Source organism: Triturus cristatus, chromosome 2_2 (assembly GCF_964204655.1).
Source record: "Triturus cristatus chromosome 2_2, aTriCri1.1, whole genome shotgun sequence".
NCBI lineage: Eukaryota > Metazoa > Chordata > Amphibia > Caudata > Salamandridae > Triturus > Triturus cristatus.
In genome coordinates this window covers 422,188,304-422,208,559 of record NC_140582.1, presented here as the reverse complement: position 1 = coordinate 422,208,559, position 20,256 = coordinate 422,188,304, and positions in this window count along the sequence as shown.

Here is a 20,256-nt window from a genome sequence, read left to right as displayed (position 1 = left end):
GAGAGCATATGTCAGTGCCACCAGAGTGCACAATTAAGAGGTCCGGATGTTGGCACTCAACAATGCCCTCAACCACAGGCAGCAATTGCTGCCACTTTAACCCTCTCCAGCAAATCCATTAAATATTCTCATTAGGCAAACCTAAGTCCCTGTCAATACCACTCTTTCTAGCAGACTCTCTGGTCCAGTAGATATAGCTGTGACCTACAATTCACACTCTAAGCATTTTGAAGAAAGGAGCAGCAACATACAGGCAAATTCTTCAGCTGAATATGAGAGTTAATATGATGAACATTATTTAAAATGTATGAGTGGCGCTGTTTTGAAAAAAGGATGTATTTGATTGGGTGGTGTAAAAAGTGTAATAATTAAAAATAGGTATCGATTTCATTATTAAAGCCAGTTCATCTATGCTTGGCTGTGGATAAATGGTACACAAGTTACACTAATGTGGGTATGCTTATATTTGTGAACATTCATCCACACCTGCTACAGTTGGACTTGAAGCTGGCATGCTCTAGTTACAAAGTGTATGAACTTTTGACTTGCTGGTACAGTAGAGTGTTTCAAATGTGGCTGTTATGGCAACTGAGAGAAAGCACTGTGGGGGAAGGGTTCCGATTATTGTGTGCTTTTAATCTGCAAAGTATGGTAATTTAGACAATGCATATTTTGCGAAACATGACTTTTGTAATTCAGTATTGTCATTGGTTCTGAAATGTAGTTGAAAACAAATAGCAATATCTTAGTATATGCTTTAACAGACTCCCATATGGAGTCCCGACTCTGTAACGGAGTTACACAGGGATGGGGGACGCATTGGGCGCTGCGACGGGGTTGTGGATCCACTTACAGCTACTACGAAAATGGGCTTCTTATGAGAGGAGCAATTAAGGGTTAATAAAATGACCAATACAAACTGAAGTAAGAAAAGGAAAAAATGAGGGAATCATTTTTATATGGTACCTACATCATTATCACTGGAAAAAGATTGGGACAATTTGCGATTACCGGTTCTTTCTTACAGAGGATGGTACTAATTATTTTCTTTGAGAAGTAATTTGAAGTGAAAGAGTGCTAATATTTGTATCAACAAAGCAAATAAACAGGTAGGTTAATAAATAGGAGATTGAAAATGTGTATATATAGATATAAGCGATAGTTTAATGTACTACATTTAGAGAATTACTTATATAAGTAATGACATACATGTAAAGGGCTTGCAATCTTTGTTTACAGATAAAACAAAATGGAAATGGAACTAGTCAGCTATATCAATAGTAACTGATATATGCATGCAAAGAGGCTCATATATAGGCATTTGCATGATGAAGCAGTCATTATCAAAAAAAGTTACCCACTGAATCATCTATTTAGAATTAGATAACCAAACACTTTGTTGGTGGTTAAGTGAATATTTGTATGTCCAGGATATAGTTTTGGTACATTATCTGCAATTGGTATATTTTACTACTTTGCAAGGTTTTACTTCAGTGCTGTACTTGTGGTAGTATCTGGTACTGTAGAGCATGTGTATGTATTGTTACTGTTTGCTTGATTGGAGATTTAAAAAAAATGGCCAATTCTTAAATTGGTGTTGTACTGCATAGAAGTGAACTGTTAGCTAGACTCTAAGTGATGGGCATTGGATGAGATATGTGGGTAAAATGTACATGTTATACATTTATTTATAAGTGTGTGACATGCGCACTTACAGACCTATATGTGAAGTTTTAGAACCAGTGCCCCACCCACACTAGATCTCACATAGATGTATTTGAAACATGATATAGTGACTAAAACACCCATTGAGACATTTATAGAGGTACTTCAATATTGGCACTCAGATACACACAGTTGCTATGTAATTAGGACTGATGGAGTCAAATACATACAGACTTATATTCTCCAAAGCTCTGTAATACACCCAGCAAGTAATCCATGCAGGTTTTACCATACATGTTCAGAGAGTCTTATACTCCGTATGAGAGGCACTCAGATATTAGCATACTTTCTTAAATATGGAAAGAGAGACACAATTAGGGCTTGACACATTTATAGAGATATGTACTGTGAAACTGACAGTAAGAAGCCAGCAATGCATACCATTTCCCCTTTCAACATGCCGCAGGCCTTCTAATGAAAAGCATGTGTGTGCAGTGTTACTGCTAGGTACACTTCGGGCTGTGCATCCAGTTCTACTGCTAGGCTGATTTGGCATTGAAAATCCCTTCACAAGCCTTAACCTGCTGTTCTGCCACATATAGGTTACCCTTAAAGTAGCCTGTATCTAGACCATAGGGTACACTCCTATGTACATAAAAGCTAAAACATGTAGTCAGACGTTTTAGTGAGCTACATGCACATTACAGGCCAATAAAACCAGTCTCCAACCCTGATTTGAATCTCATAAAGCACATACAAAAGGGGAAAGTCACTAGTGCACCCCCTCAGACAGTGTCAGAATTATCTAAACGTTCACTGATGGAGGCATTGGCAAGCTCACTTAACTTAACCAATAGTGACTAACACACCGAAGAGGCAGTTCATGCTGCTCCTTCTATATACATTACAGAGCCATACAATCACAAACAGAGACAGTGATGTACCAACAAACTTACCTACATATGGAAACACCCCCATATAAGCAATGATACTCTCATTTAGATATCTACTAAAGAACTGGCACTAGCAAGTCACTCATACAGAAAAGTAACTAACACACCCAAGAGGCAATTCATGTTGCACCTTACATATACATTTACAGAGCCATACAATCCCAAAAAGAGCCAGTGATAAACCAACAAACTTACTCACATTTGGAAACAGAGCCACAAATAGGGACTGAGCCACTCATTCAGATATCTAGTAAAGAACTGACACTACCAAGTCACCCATCCAGAAAAGTAGCCCTTTAAACATGTCTCAGACCTAGTTTACTTGAGACTGTGCATCCAGTTCTACTGCTAGGAGGAAATGGTATTTAAAACCATTGACAAGCCTAACCTGCTATTTTACCACACATAATTGCCTCTAAGGTACCCTGTAGGAAGGCCATAGGGTATACTCCTACGTGAATAAAAGATAACACATGTAGTTAGAGGTTTAGTGAGTTACATGCACATTTACAAGCCCATATGTTCAGTTATACATTCAGTCTTTCATTCTGATTTGAATCTCAAATAACCACATACAAAAGGGGAGAGTCATGACTACATCCGCTTAGACACTGTCAAAAGCATCTAAACATTCACTCACAAGGACAGACATAACTCTTATCTATTTAGGAGTAATGGAGGTGATGGCACACTAACTTAAATAACCCAAACTAATTAGTACTACCAAGTCACCCATCTATGGAAGTAGCCCTTTACACATAGCTATTGCTACAAGACAGCCTCTGTGTGAAGTTTTACTGCTTACCAGACTAGACTTTTACAACTGTTTGGAAATCCATTTTTTTAATCAAGTACATAAAAGTGACTAGTAGGATGGGCTGTAGATAGGCCATATGGCACACTACTGTGTAGCTAGGTCCGGAATGGTATAAAATAATCATATATCTACTGTTTTAGATGGTTTAGTTATAGAACGTTAAATTTGTATTCTATTTTGAATATTTGAATATTTGGAATATAGGAGAAAAGCACAAAAAAAGTATTGCTTTGAAAAATCTCAGAACAAATAGGTGGATGATGGACAGAATGTTCTGCTGGTAAGAGAACTAAGCAGTTTAGGGGACTTGGGGCCAGATGTATGAACCAAAATTGCAGTCGCAAATGGGCAATCAGCCCATTTGCGACTGCAATTTAGAGCATGGCCATCTACAACCCTCATTTTGCGAATCGGTAAATTTTACCAATTCGCAAAATGAGGTATACAACTCACTATTAGGAAGGGGCGTGCAAAGGGCGTCCCTTCCTAATAGCGACTGGCATTTCCATGTATGAATGTTTTGCGACTGCAATTGTGGTCGCAAAACACTCTCAATTTACCACCTACTTCAAGTAGGTGTTAAACCATTCGCAAACGGAAGGGGTCCCCAAGAGCCCCCTTCCCCTTTGTGAATGGATCAAAAAATTATTTTTAAGGGCAGACAGTGGTCTCAGGTACCCCTGCCTGCCCTTAAAAAATGAAACTGAAAAGTGTCATTTTTCTTCTTTTTTAAATGCTTTCTGTTTTCCTTTAAGCAAAACCAGCTGCATTAAAAAAAAACTGCTTTATTTAAAAGCAGTCACAGACATGGTAGTCTGCCGACCCCTGAAGGCCACCATCCCTGTGAGTGCTTGCCATTCCTAATCGGGTCGCAAATTGTACCTGCCTCATTAATATTAATGAGGCATGCAATTTGTGACCTCACTAGGAATTGCACACAGTGTCTGAGACACTGTTGTACATCCCAATATGCAAGTCACAAATTCCGAGTCGCAAATGAGACACAATTTTCGAGTTGCAAATTGGTGGGCCGTACATCCCTTCCTAAGTTCCCAAGTCATCTAACGGCTTCCAGCAACAGTTTTCCCATTATTAAAGTGGTAGTAGGTGGGGAAAATATTGATACATTTCTATACTTTTTGGGAAAAAGTACAGACTTCCGCTAAAATATTATGTTTAAAAAAAATAAAAATACATTGTAATATTTACAATTTACTAATGTAGTGTACTACAGTGTATTTCCTAATTTTTTACATATTTAAATATGCACAAAAATGTCTACTGAGTGTGGCCGTAATAGCTACAAATTACTGTGCTACTTAATTTTATTTTTTAATTGACAGATCTCCTTAATCTGCTGTAAAATATATAGAAATGTATCTTGTTGCCTCTCCCCCAAATTCGCTGACCCCACCCCCTTGCACTCATCATAGTTCCATTACATTTTTTAATGCACTTCAAATTTTGCTTACACTATTCCATTCTTTACACCGTCCCGTCCAGCACTGCATTCAGTGGCATCCCTGTTAACTTGAACAAAAATCCCTCCTGTGTGAGGAGGGGAGGCGGGGCCTCATGCCGAGAAGTACCTAAGAGGCACTTTTGAACCCCAACCTACCCAAAGACCCCTCCTCCCAAAAAAAGAAAAAGATTGCTGAGACTGGTGTCGATGTCCAGGGATGTTTTCACACCACTTAATGGACGTCAGCAGTTCAAAGTCTCAGAAAATGAGCTGGAAAACCACTATTTACAGCTCCTTTTCCCTGCCATTATGTGATAACGGGTCTTCACTGGTGACCCTGTGATGGGAGTCGATATTGAGTGTCACACGGTGGCAGCGTGTAAGTTGGCAGGTATGCTGTGATGCTTGAACAATTTTCAGAGTGAAAGCACTGCCATCAAAGTTGTCATTGAAGTCATAGGGAGTGTGAAAAATTTGAGCACCACTCTAAGAACGAGTGTAGTGAATGAGTTAATTCCATTCAGCAGGAGAGAAGTAAGGGTGTGGAATATAGCTGATGGTGCATTTTGGAACACAACGTGACATCTATGTTTCCATCATCCAACAGAATTACAAAAAAGTGCATCATTTGTGTTTTCCTAACTGCTGATAAATTTCGTATAATTTGTATCATTCATTTACTGGTACTAAAATGATGTTAAAAGCCTACAGCCATTCCATTCAGAGTCCCTGTACCATAGCAAAATGGTCGCATAGTTCACTCTTCAAAATGCTCTCCCTTTGCAGTGACAGAAAGAAAAATACACACCAATCTTCATGGTAAAGGAATAAGCAGAGAAGATCAAAACAAAATATAAAGACATTTGTTTGCTTATTTGGCTTCTGAACTCCAGCATGGTTGTTTTTTTAGGGGGGGCTGCAGCACCCACAGCACCCCTACTTCCAGATTTCTATGACTACATTTGCAATGTATGATGTTGCCATGGAAAAGTAACCATAAATACAGCTGAAACAACGTGTATAATATTTTTGGGAATGGACAGAATGTTGTTTTTTTTGTAAAATATGTTTGTGTCAAAGGAGCTCAGAGATTTAAATGGCAGCCAAGTCCTCATAAGTAGTAGTAAACCTTTGAAAACGTGTATTCTCTATTTTCAGTGGAAAGGAGCGTTCAACGTTAGTGCTGGAAAATAACTAAAATCAGTTTGGCAAGACATCTCAAACTATTCGAATATGAGCAAGTAAACATTGAAAACACGTCTGGTATTCCCCGCAAGGTTTGCAAAGGTCCTCTTCCCTATCTCCCACTGAAAAATTCAGAGCGACTGTACCCACTGTGATTCTTACAATAATAATGTTTACATATATTGGCCAATATACCTTTAAATTTGCAGGCAGTTATAACATGCAGCAACTCACTTATTACAATATGCCCTCGGAAGAGAACCACATTGTTCCCCTCTGCTTTAAAAAACACATAGGGGCAGATTTACAAGCCCCCTGTGCCGCTGGTGCGTCATGTTGCGTGACTCACAGGTGGCACAAATTGCTGAGTGATATTTACAAGCACAGGTAAAGCAACCCTGGGTGACTTTATCTGTGTTTGTAAATATCCCCCCTTTTCATGCAACACTTTGCGTGTTAGGGGTGTGACATATGTGTTGCTGTGGGTGTTCCCACGCAACACCCATGTCCACTGATGCATTTCCAAATTTACGGAGAATCGTAAATCTGGAAATGCATCAGAATGCTACGGTGCAACGAGGAGAAATGTATTTATTTCTTCTAGTTTATTTCCTCTTTCAATGTGTGTTGCATTCTATAGCACACATTGGAAGAGGAAATCACCTCAAATGCTTGTTTTTGTGTAGGAAGGTAACGCTCCCTTCACAAAAACAATCTCCCCACGATGCAGGCACCCTTGCACCATGCCAGCAGTTTGTGCGCCAGCGCAGGGGGAAGCACAGAGATGCGATATATTGTTGTAAATATGTCACATCCCTGTGCCTTGAAATAATGCAGTGCAACGCAGCAAAATGACTTGCAGCACATTGCTATGTTAGTTTCTTGTAGATCTGCCCCAAAATGCCTTATTTTTATTATTGTAGGGTCTGAATAGCCCGGATCAACATTTCTCCAAATCAAGATAATCATTTATGTCTATACGTCTATAAATAATGTGCAACAGATTCAATAAAGACTTATAGATGGACTTATAGATGGACAACAGTAATGAACAGGGATGTTTTTATCTTTTTCACCAAAGGTTACTTAGTGACATCAAATAGATGTGAGTGAAGCACACGCTAACCATCATGTCACGCAGAACTCTCCTTATTTACTTTTTACTGATCTCTAATGCCAATAAAGAGTGTATTAAACATTGTATAGCTAATACCATGATGATAAATATGCCAGCTTACCAGGGATTCCACGCAAGCATGCAAGAGTACTTATGCAAATGCCATTCTGATATTTGGGATCAAAAAGTGCAATGTTGCTCATAATCAAAAGAAGCAGCATCATGAGCAGCGAAGTGAGCCAGGGATCTTGGTCTGTTTACTAAGCCTAGCAAAAACTCATGCATGGACAATAAAGATACCCATTAGGTTATAGTAACTACTTTCTTTATTCTAGTTTCCATATTACCCCATTATGAAAACTACAGATTACATACCCTTTTCTATGATCCTAAAACTGAAATCTTTTCTGTCTTTAGCCCCACAGATTAATAGGACGCCGCAATGCTGCCTTGCTGCTTCTCGGCCTGCCGCGGTTACGGCTCCCGCGGCTCCCACAAAACTTGCCAAAGCCGTGCGCCACCGGCTTGTTGAATTAAATACCGGCCCCTGCGGTATTGAGGAGCGGGTTGACCGGAACTGACAGAGAGCCCTGGGTCAAGGGCCCGCCTGTGCCATACCGCGGATGTACAGGCGCATTGGCGCAGAGCAGCTGAGCCGGGGAGGCAGGAAAAGATCGGGGTGAGAGGAGCGAGACCGAGAACTTGGATTACTCAACCCCTCGCCCGCCCGCCCTCACAACTCACTCGGCACCTGTGGCATCCCCGCACTCTGCGAGGAGAAGATTGAGAGAAGGACTGTCAATCTCTTCTCCTGACAGGGGTGCAACAGCCGGTCAGCTGGTCGGCGGCAGGTTACATCAAGGTAGATTGGACAACTGAGGATTTGAAGGACTCGTGGGGAAGAAGCGGAACCAGAATCTGCACTCCGCATTCAGAGTGTGTTAGTGTGAGCCTCACCTCTTTCAGCCTGCTTCACCGCTTTCACCGTTTTCCCCCGATCTACCCTGTCCTCCGAGGCTGAAGCTCCATCGAGGCTTCCGCGGTCCCCGCTGCTTCCTGGGGGCTTCTGTAGACTGAAGCTGTGGTGTGGCAGCGGAGAAAAGAAGCAGGAGTCAGGAGCTGGACACAGGAGGAGCCGGAGGTGAAGGCACAAGGTGAGGGGGTGCTGTACCAATCACCCAGGAAACAGCAACAGCTCCCAGGCCCCAAGCAGTCCTGACCCTCGATCACCAGGTGCATATCAGGACGTGCCTCGTTAAGACGGGGTCATTGAAGGCACTCGAGCAGGAAAGGGGCTTAGTGAGCGCAAGGCCGCAGTGAGAGTGGCCCTAGGCAGAATCATGGAGGCGGCCTGATTAGATCAGGTGCAGCCTGCGACCCTGGCCTTGTGAGCCCCGCTTGCTCCATCATCGCTGCTCTTTTTCCCTACTTGTCACCTGCACTTTCCCCCGACTGGACCAATTCGCCACCCTGGAGTCTCCACATCAATAAAGAGACCTTCACTGGACACATCTGGCCAAAACTGGACAAGACCCATTTAAGGGGCCCTGGGGTGCAGGAAAGGGCTTAAGACGCTTAAAACTCCTACATTTCAACAGCTTAAAGAGTAAAGGTTTTGATGGCCGCTTTCCGGGTTTGGCGCTTTGCGGTGTGAGAAGACGCTAAGGAGCTACGGGCTGAAATCTAACTGAGCACTGCCCCGGCTGTTTTTTGGCACCCACACAGTCCTTCACGGTCTTTCACGGAACGGCACTCTCTGGCACTGGAGAGGGTGCAGGGTTTGAAAGTCGGCTCCGGTTCCTCATATCCCTCACAGCTGACCGCTGAGGACTGCGCCGAGTGTAGAAGTTTTGTAGAGGTTTCGTCTTTCTTCGTCTTTACAGCCTGACGCAGTTGCAGAGTGAAGGTTCCGGTGCTTTGTGCTTCGCAGACAGAGAGGCAGATAAGTGCCGCGAAGTACAGAGAAGTGCAGCGGTGTGGCTCTAACAAGCAGGCTGGGCTGCGAAAATATGGGAAAGTGCATCATGAGAATTTTTCAAGTATTGAAACCCAAGAAAATCAAGTGTGGACTACGGTAGGAGAGAGATAGGAGGGCGGCATTACCGGTGAGTCTACTACTGATTGAAAAGTAAGACTTTATCTCACTCACCTTGCAGTGTTCACCGGGTTCACCATGGGGCGCATTGTTTGACTTTAGCGGGCTGATCTTTTGCCAATCTGCTGTTGGGGTGTTGAACACTGCCGGACCCCGGAGGCAGCACAACTCACCCGGTTCTTGCGCCGTACCATTGCCGAGGGTGACAGCTGATACGGTCATTAGGGACTGCATTGACCATCGTCCCCTGGGCAGCGCACACCGCTATCGTCACCATAAAGCGCTTAAAACATCGCAGCGCCTCCCGTAGCCAGGAGGAGGTAGGTCTGGGCCAGGGCTCTAACATCACCACCTACATATATGATTACTCCGTCTTGGTGACCACACACCGCTACAGAAGGCAGGTGAGGAAAACTGGATGCCCGCAAAAGGAAGTAAAATTGGTGACTCAAACCAGGTGGGTTATTTTGATTTGCAACTTGCCCTCTTTTCAAAACAGTACATTGCGGCTGAACTTATACATCCAGAGGGTTATTGACTTGGTTATCTATTATTGTGCAGTTTAAGGCCGATCCTGTTGGGATTTTGGTCCTCGAACCGTGATGACTAAAGAGAGAATCAAACCAGACAATGTGGGAGGGAGCCTAAAAGGGACACTGGAGGCTTTCATTATCAGGGCAGAATCGGCCTTGGATCAAAAAATTTGTTCTCCCAAAAGAAGACTTTTCTTGGACTCCAGCCCAGCCCAGAAAAGACTGTCCATGGGAGGTTTAGCCAAGACAGAGAATCCGAAGGCTGTTACCCCGAAAAATTCAGACATTGTTATTGCTTCCCACAGATTGGCAGAGAAAGCCTGCGCTGAGGCAGGAGTAATTATGTCACCTACCAAGGAAATTACATCTGTAATTGTAATAAATGGAGGGGAGGAGGGAGAATCGGGCCAATCCATATTGGCATCTACGTCATCATCAAGGAGGGAAGGAGCGGGGGAAGAGGGGGCGGAGAGGGCAGAAGCACCAGAGCCCTGTGGGCTGCCACCTATGGAACCCGCAGAGGTTGTAACACGATCCAAAAGGGCGCGTTTAGATCAACACATGTCTAGTAGAGATGTCATGCCCGTAAGTTTCCCCACAGCCTCAGCCAAGAGCGCACGAGGGGGAGGGCGAGGACGAAATAAGACTACCAGAAATGTGAATAAGAAAGAACCATCAAAGGAGGATTGGCCCAAAGGGACACCAGAAGCCACAGGCTTTTCGCAGTGTTCTAAATGCAGAGGGATGGATTTGGGAAATGAGGAGGACTCACCATTATGGTTAAGATTGGAATTATTAATCACTAACCAACTAGCTCCCCTCTACATGAAAATTAGCACGCTCGAAGAAAATATGGCCAGATTGGCAGCACAGTGGACGGGCCCATCCACATTAGTTACTCCCCGACCCATAGCAGCTCAGGATATGGACACCCGAGGTAGTGAGGGCACGGGGGGAGTACCACAGGGGGACCTACCGCAGAGAGAGAAGAATAGTACCCACTCAGGAATTGCGCAAGCAGAACACCCGGGGACTGGCAGAAACGAAGACACCAGAAGGAAGGAGAGCGTTCTGCCCACTAGGAAGAAAGGGCATATGATGCCACAACAAAGTGGGACAACAGGAAAGAGGGCTCAGGGGGCCAGGGGGGATGGGACTGGTGCAATTGTAGTGAATGAGCCAGTAGGGAGCGAGTTTGTCAAGGGCAAAACAAATGTGTCTGTTATGGATCTTCTTCCCGCCGCGAGCCCTTATACTATAGTTCTGACAAGGGTTCCCGCTTTTCCTTAAATCTGTGAAGAAACACCCCAGATGATAATCAACAAGGCAGCACATTGGTTAAGTAAAAACACACATTTTAAATTGGAGCACTATAGACAAATCTTAATGGCAAGAAGGGTGTCCTGGATAGGCCGGAGCAGAAAGTGTTTTGAAGGAGACACAGTGATCGTAAATTTTAGATCACCAGGGCTGGTACAGGACCTTCTTGCCTATCCTCGAGGTGGCCTCAGGGGGGGAATGACCCATTCATCCAAATGTTACCGCTGGGTTTCTTTTATAGGGACCCATGGACAAATTCCCGAAGAGAGTTTGATAGGCAAACGTATAGTGGGGTGATTGGAAATGGGCCCTTGTCTCTTACAAATAATCGTTTTGCTCCTCCGGCAAATAGCCGGGGATTAGAAGACATTGATTGACTTGAATGGAGCTCTCGCCGCGGCGACGTCCTCACCGAAGCGATTGCTCCATGCATATATTCTAGCGAAGGCCTCCCAGTAACCCCAGATTGCACACAAACACCCGTTCCCATGGAAAGTGATATGGTTAGCTGTCCTAAAGAGGACAAAGGCCAGACTATAAGAGCCCATTCGACTACCCGCGGTGGTCAGACATTGCCGAGCACAAGTACCATGACCAAAGGCACTATAAAAGTTTTATCATGGAACGTAGCGGGGCTGTCCGCAAAACTAAAAAATTATGAATGGGTGGCTTATATAAAAAAGTTCCAGGTCATATGTTTACAAGAGACATGGAAATGGATCAGAGACCAGCTAGCTCTTGAAGGCTTTAAGATGTTCTTTGTCCCGGCAGGGAAAGGGCGGTCAGGAAGAGCTAAGGGCGGGCTGATGATCTATGCGGATTTAAAACTGAAAGGGACATGGGTAGACCTGAGCTGGAACTCTGATGTTGTACAAGGGCTAAAACTAAGTATGAGGGGCCAGAACATATTATTTGTGAACTTTTATAATGCTATAGTTCCAGGGTCACCACTCATAAATTTTAGAGAATTGGGCAAAAGGCTGGAGGGAGAGACTGATCAAGAGGGATGTATGTACAACTGGGTGCTCGCAGGTGATTTTAATTGTCACCTTTGCCCAAATGCGAAAAATACACGGGGTGTCTGGTACTCCTGTCCGTTGGAAGAGGGCCCCCATTTAGAACACACTGCAGAGGGAAAAGAGCTCAATAAGGTGCTGGAAAGGCATGATCTCCAACACACCATGGATTTAATAAATGGAGTTGATGAAGGGCGGATTAACCCAACTTTTAAAGGAAGAGGCTGTGATTCAGTCATTGATTTTATTTTTGTATCTCACATAATGAAGCAGGAGCTTTTGGGTTTCGAAATACAATCTAGTGCATTTAGTGACCACAATCCCTTAGTTATTGTCCTGAGGGACCCAAACACTACCAACACCCTCGACAAAAGAGGTCCGAAAGGGGAGCTAATGGCGACTGATCAGGGTAGAAGGCTGAGATGGTCCAAAATTGACGTCAATGCCTTTTATGAAGCACTAATGGCAGCCAAAGACCATCATAAAGGGAGGTGCCTGAATCTTGAAGTGACAGGGGTCGAGCTGGTTAAGGCCTACGAAGGGGCAACACTGCACATTGATAGACTCCTCTGGGTCAAGTCTGGAAAAAACAGAACCAAGGGAACATGGGTGGTTCGACCAGGCTTGTTCTAAGGCTCTGAGAGAGCTGAAAATGGCTTTGAAATCCTGCCCGAGGGATAAAACCAGGGTTAAGGCGTGTCGAGGGTTATACAAAGATGTGGTTAAGCGCCGTAAATCTTTGATGCATCAGCAGGCGTGGGAGAACCTGAGGGAAGCAGTAGATACTAAAAATATGACGGCATTTTGGAAAATCATAAATGACCCTTGCTTCCAAGACAGGGATAAACCCAAGATTGTAAACCACATCCTGGCGGAGACCTGGCATGAGCACTTTAAAGGTCTATATAATCTTAGCACCCAGGAACATTGCCTTGTGACCAATGAAGGGCCAGGAAGGGGGGAACCCACAATTTTCTCTCTTAATGAGATTAAGGCCGGCATAGAAGGATTGACCAGAAATAAAGCGCCGGGTCCAGATGGTGTCCCCCCGGACTTGTTCTTAGCGTATGCAGAGTTGTGGGCCCTGATTTTAACTAGGGTTATAAACGCTGCAGTGTGCACGGGCATGCCTGAATCTTGGTCAACAGCCATACTTGTGCCAATCTTTAAAAAAGGCAACAGGGAGAGCCTGTCCTGTTACAGGCCCATTTCCCTGATAGATGTGTCCGTGAAAGATCTCGGCAGGGTTATACTTAACCGTCTATTAGATTGGTCAGAAGAATACAAGATCATAACGGACACACAATATGATTTCAGGGTCGGCCGGTCTACAACGGACCAATTTCTCAACCTGTATCTCCTGACTGCCAAGTACACGATAGCGAGCCAAGGAACTGTGTACTTGGCGTTCATGGACCTCACAGCCGCATTCGATCGGGTGAACAGGAACAAACTGTGGGAACTTATGGAGGGACTGGGAGTGGAGCAGGGCCTAGTAAATATTTTGAGATCCCTACACATGAATACACATGCCCAGGTTAGGTAGAACGAGGAGGGCAGTCTGACAGATCAGTTGCCCTGTACGAGAGGAGTCAGACAGGGCTGTATTTTAGCACCTTTTTTATTCACCCTCTACATTAACGGCTTAGAGAAAGCACTGGTGGGGCTGGGAGTGGACTTGCCTAAGATAGGTCACAGGAAGGTTCAGGTTCTGCTCTACGCAGATGATGCGGTACTTCTGGCCCAAACCCCGCGTGGCCTACAAACTTTGTTAGACGGTTTTATCCACTTCATGGAGAGCCTGGATTTGTCAGCAAACCTAGCCAAATCCTACATAATGGAGGTAGGGAAGGCGCCCCAAAAGAAATATAAATACACGATTGGGGCACACTGTATTGAAAAAGTTCAGTCCTTCTCATTCCTAGGGATATTGGTTGACTCCAGGCTCAATTTTAAACCATTGCTGGAGGATAAATGTCATTCACTAACCAGAACCATGGGGGCAATTATGAATCATGCACATAGACTGGGCCGTTGGGCTCCTGACCAGATCCTGATTCTCTACAATTCAATATGTTCCGCCAAAGTTCTCTACGGCAGTGAGGTCTGGGGCTTTGTAGATACAAAGTCGCTCCATACCGAAGAGAATAAACTTTTAAGAAGACTGCTGAAAGTGCCACAAAGTACCCCGGGCTTTATTGTACATGAAGAGCTGGGTGTTGCCTACATCGAGGACAGGATAAAATTAAAACCGGTTAGTTGCTGGATTAAGATCTGGTCTAACCCAGAGGCGGCCCTGACAAGAGATATCATTCAGGACTGCCTGGTACGGGACAAAGGGATGACTATCCCATGGCTTAACCCCTTCAGTGCCACGCCCTTTCCCCCTCCTGTGCCTGGCGTTGCACTAGTGGGTGGGTTTCATGACGAGATAGTCTCGTCATGGGCACAGCGCAATCGTGCTCCATGACGAGACTATCTCGTCATGGGCACTGAAGAGGTTAAATATGTTAGAGATTCTCTTAAGGCCACGGGTCACCTGGAACTTTTTACTCACCCCACCAAAACCTTGGCAAAGGATAAGACTATTGTTAAAGGGGAGTTTTTGAATTTACTGGGTTCTATCAGGGAAGACCAAGAGATAACAAAACCTGCAGTGAGAAGCCACATACTGACGAAATCTTGCCCGGGCATTGAACCTTGCCTGTATCTCATCCATAGTGCCCAGGATAGGTGGAGCAGAAGGGTCCCTGTGACTGCGATCTCCGATCTCCGCAGGACACCCTTCACTTCGTGCTGTTATGCCCGTATTATACGCTCCCAAGGAAACATTTTTTAAAAAGAGTTTTAAAAAAGGCTGGTTTTAGACAGGCCAATGTAGCTTTATTGTACCTGAAACTTTCTGCAGATATTTTAACATTGCACTGTACTGTAAACTTTCTAAGAGTAGCGATGCGCCTTAGGAACACAAGAGGGGATATGTGAACTGTGTACTACAAATGTTTTTTTTCCCTTTTTTATGATACTGGAGCACTTTAACAACCTTTGGCTGTTTACATAATGCATATGTACTTTATTGAATCTGACTCATTCTCAACGTTAGGCCCCGCGTACCCTATGTATTGCACATGCACTTTTAGTAAATTACATAATTTTAGACGTGCTTTCTGATCTACTGAGGAAGTCTGGGTGGAAAGTGGAGCGCTGTATGTACTGTATTGCTGTTTTAACCAGAATAACTGCCCATTTTTCATATTGTAATGTTTGTCTCTTTTTATCTAATGGCATGTACTGTATTTTTTTATCCTTGTTTTTTATGGCAGTTTCGGCCGAAATAAAGATTCTTGGATGGAATAGGACAAATTCTGCTACTATGCATGAAATCTCATTGTTTGGCTTCTGAAGCACCATTTTTATGTCAGAAACCACTATGTTCAGCTATGCTATGAAACACTTCAAGAACATTCATTCCCCCGTTACATGCAGCATAATTCCTCATAAAAATGTAAGGATGGTTATGAAAGGGAAATAAAAAGGCCATTACTAATTCAGGACCAAAATTCAAATGGCAGGCATTAAAATAATGTTCTATCAAATATTTGACAACAAGGAGTTAGAAGGCCTGGAGTCTTGACAGAATAGTTTCTTTCCCCATCAATAGTAGCAGGGCAAACCTATCAATGGTTCTCAAAGTAAAGTGATGCCAGGGGTCTGAGGGACCCAGTGCACCCCAATTATTACTGTTTTGTACTATCAAACAAGGGGATGGACGACCTGTTTTGCGTATGTGCATTACAAAGTTTGTCACTCTTGCTAAGCAACTGGATAATAGCAGTTACACACTGTGTTGGGCGACAAATCTTATGTGTTTGTTTAAGTAATATGGCAGAGCAATCAATAAACATACTGGGAAACATTCCTGTGTAAGGGTCTCCGATCCAAAGAGAGAGTTTTGAATTTGACTCATTCTTTTCTCAGAAGTCAGTAGAGTTACATTTGTACAGGCAATATGTGATCTAATATGTGTAGATCATGAATGTGTTGCCTTCTTTGAAGTTTACTCAATGTTTTTTTCAGATAGGCCTCTTGACACACCATAACAGTTGTTGTTCGTAAAACCGTCACACGAAGGAGGAGAGCAGTTCAGTGGTGAGTCTGCAAAAAGGGACAGATTCCCACAAAGGTCAGAGGGTATATTCTTTGTCACAGAGTTAATTTTAGTGGTGAAGGAGAGCTTGGAGTCACAGATTATACTAAGATTTCTGACTACTCTTAGTGGAGACAAAGGTGCACCATTAGTTAGTGGTCCTTAAAACAATGTAACATGATCTCCTGAACTTAGAAGTTGTATTTGGGTTTGGTCAATATTCAACTGAAGAGGGCATGTATGTCTATCTTTGGAGGCAAGAGACCCGCCTGTCACCACAGGTGCACTCACAATATAGTTTTTCAGAGTGTGGTTATCTTCAGCCCCGCTTGGCCATGCCTGACATTTTTTATGATACTGAACAGTCTTGGATCAGCGCAATGAGCATGGTGGAATGCTCTGCACAAAATTTTGTTTATTTTGACAAACTCATTTCATCTATGACAGTGATATCTGATGATAGTTTTGACTCTGTGGTGAAGTTGATTACCATATCTAATTAAAGTAGCACAGTCCTGGTACCTAAATTTGAGGAGGAGGGGAAATGACCCCAAAGCACTCTTATTAATATTAAATAAACATTCTCTGGAATGCAGGTGGTCTTTAACTATGTTTTAGGCGCAGAGCTGATCTTTTTCTTCTGAATTAAAGAGCTCCTGAATGAAAGTGTATGGAGCTGTTGCTGCTAGTCAGTCTGATTGCAGAGGAGGGAAATATAAAAATTTCAATAACAACAGTGCTGTTTATATCGAGTAGTATTAACAGTTGTATGTGGAGAGTCTAAAATAAAACTATATGTAAAGTCAAGAGTGTGTTTTTGGTTTTAAATATTAAGCATCTATATCTTCAATGAACAAAGCTCACTCAAATGTTAATAAGGAGAGTACCTGTCTGGAGCTGCAAAAATTGAATTGCAGAGTCTAAATTCATATAAGTCTGATGAACTGGGGGTTTCAACTCTGATAGCACATAAAGACAACTTGTCCAGCTCACATAAAAAACTCAAGGCGGACTCTTTATCACCATCTAAGTTACCACTGCTCTAACCTCTGAGAACTTGTTGGAGGAAATAAAAACACTTAAAGCCTTCATCAGTAAAACAATAATATAGTGCAAACAAAATTAAGGAAACGTGGACAAGCCTGGACAAAAGAAGTATGACAGTTTAACACAGAATTATTGATCCACAGGCTGTGATGGGACAAGGGAAAGTCACCTGGAAGGAGATTGATCTTTTCAAAATATACACAGAAGATTTGAAAAATATGACCAGATGAACTTATCTGAGGCTTTATGTAATTCCAGAGGGAGCTGAAGGCTCAGATTTAATATCTTTATGACGGATAAATATTTAAAAAATAGTTGGACAAATAGATTCTTCAAATCTTAATATACAAATGGCATATAGATTTGGTCTCATAAAATTCTCTTCTAACAAATAAACTGGATTCAGATGCATAATTACCCATTTTCATCAGTTCACAGACTTGATGGTAGATTTGTTAGATGCAAAGAAAATGAGGAAGATGCTTTTGTCTGATTACACATTTTCTTTCCCTGAGGATGCTTCAAAAGTGGCAGAATGTTTTTCGCCTTTTCAAGTGCTACACACTATACATAATAAGGGTCCCATTCACAAAGTGCATTTTGCTGTACATAAAGTAGCAGTACGGTAGTACTACTCACATACTGCAAAAATACTATTCATAAACCTACATGCTGCAACCTTTGCCATTATCATCTTTCCTATGCAAAGTGATGCTGATCTCCACACGGGTAAGCCTATGATTTAGGTGGAATGTGAGAGGGAAAGGGGGAACTGGCTGTTAAATGGGGAATGCTTACCATACAATGGAAGGGTATAGGGGAATAAGGAGGTTCTTAGGATGGAGGACAAATAGGTTTAGGGAGGAACATGCTAATGCAACCACCGGCACATGAAAAAGTAGGATAATTGCAATTCACAAATGCACTTCTAAAGGTATTATAGCTCCAATGGCCACAAACCAGTGGCTAATGAACCCCAGTCCAGCCAGGAGGTAAGTCTAGCTCTACGCATATCAACTCACAGGTAATGTAGCTGTGAGTTATAGATAATAAAAAAGACAGTCCATATCTAGCGAGTAAAGAACAGCACAGAGACATAAAACAGCAGCAAAATGTTGCTATCATGTTAAAGTACAGATTTCAAGTTCACTGGGTCTAGTGCAGCTTATAAAAGCATATAGAAAATATGGAGGTTAACAATGTTCAGCAGTCAGACCCTTAAATATCGACAATAGACAAAAAGTGAGTTTGCGCAATTATAATCTCTAATGTGAACGAAAAAATAAATAACCAAATAAAATGAATATAATGCAAAGTAGTAAAACACAGAAGATTTGAGGGTTCTAACAGGAGAGAATCTTGCTGAAAACGTATAATTGCTGTTTGGAAACCTAGGCTCACGTCTAGAGAAGCCTTGGTCCCTTAGTGTCGACATACTGCATATCGGAACATGGGCATAAAGTGCAATAGCAGAGATCAAAGGCCCAGAAAAAACAAATAAAGTGCATAAGATCAGCTGCAACAAATTTAGAATCAGATAAAGTGCATGATGGTATAGCACTGCCATTTTAAGAGATTGTACAACATAATGCATCCTAATAAAAACTTTTGGTTTCTAACAAAAAATCAAAGCTCCTTGGAAAGAATCTAGCTCACTTATTCAGCAGCTGTGACATGCAATCATAGTCAAAGCTGTGTCTGGAAAATGCAATGAAATAAACCCAAAAAAGTACAGGAACTGCAGCGACAATACGTTTAAGAGGATCTATGGCAGTTCTTGAGGGGGCTAAAATGAAGACCCTGTGGGCAGTCAAATAACTTTTTAAGTCCAAGTTAAGGCACAAGGGCCATATCCATTTGTGCCTGGAGCCAGCATAACAAGGGTAAAAGAACAAAAAAATATCAGTGTCTTAAGTTTTATGCCCACACTTTTTGCACGTAGTAGAAATTGAATAGCCTGAAGAACATTTAATAGTAAAAGCATAAAATGGCAAAATGTTACATTTTAATTTAATAAATAGACTTTTTGCAAGAGGAGGGTGTATCTAATTGAGGAAACCTTCACATTTAGGAAGCGGCTAATGTGATAAAAATGATTAGATAGGGGTCCTAAAGTAGTAGAATGGAGCAAATTGGTCACCACGAAGTCCCAGTAGGTTTTTATTATAAGGGCTTTCGTGTCAGGTCTTATGGTCTCAGGAGTGTGTATATTTTCTTTAGGTGCAAGGATCACTTAATTTTATTGCCAGTATCAATATTTGTAATTTTCAAAAGATCTTTTTTGTACTGGTCTAGTTCTTGATAGGACCAAAGCCTGGCCTAGGGTAAGAGTGGTTTAAATGCAGCAAGGTGTTCAATTTACTTAAGGGCAGTGTTGAAAATTATGGGTATGGAAGAAATGCTTGATGGGAGATTAAGTAGTGTTTTATTAAACCTAAGTTCCTTAGCCTTCAATTGGCTAAGATTGGAGACAACCCATAAATCTGCTTCATAAAGCGCTGCTTCCAGAGTTTTAACCCTGTGAACATTCAGTGCTGGAGAGACTCCCTGGAGATGGTAGGATCTCTGCATTTCCAAAATGGTGGCCAAAGTATGTGGAAAAATCAAGCTGCTTTTCAGAATCTGGGGAGACCAAGAGAGAGCATTTACAAACCTTATCCCTCGGTAGTCAAAGGTCTTAACTGACTGCAGTACAACATTAACTAGGTTGAATTTGTTTCTACAATTTCATTGAGGTCTAAATGCCATAAGTTTAGTCTTCTGTATATTGATTTCAAGGCCCCTGACAGAGCAAAATTCCTCAAATTTAGTTAAAAGTACGCACTTTGGCCAACACCCTGGCGTACGATTATAGGCTCACTCAGTTCACCACCTCTTCCCCAACTAACTTGTGAATAAT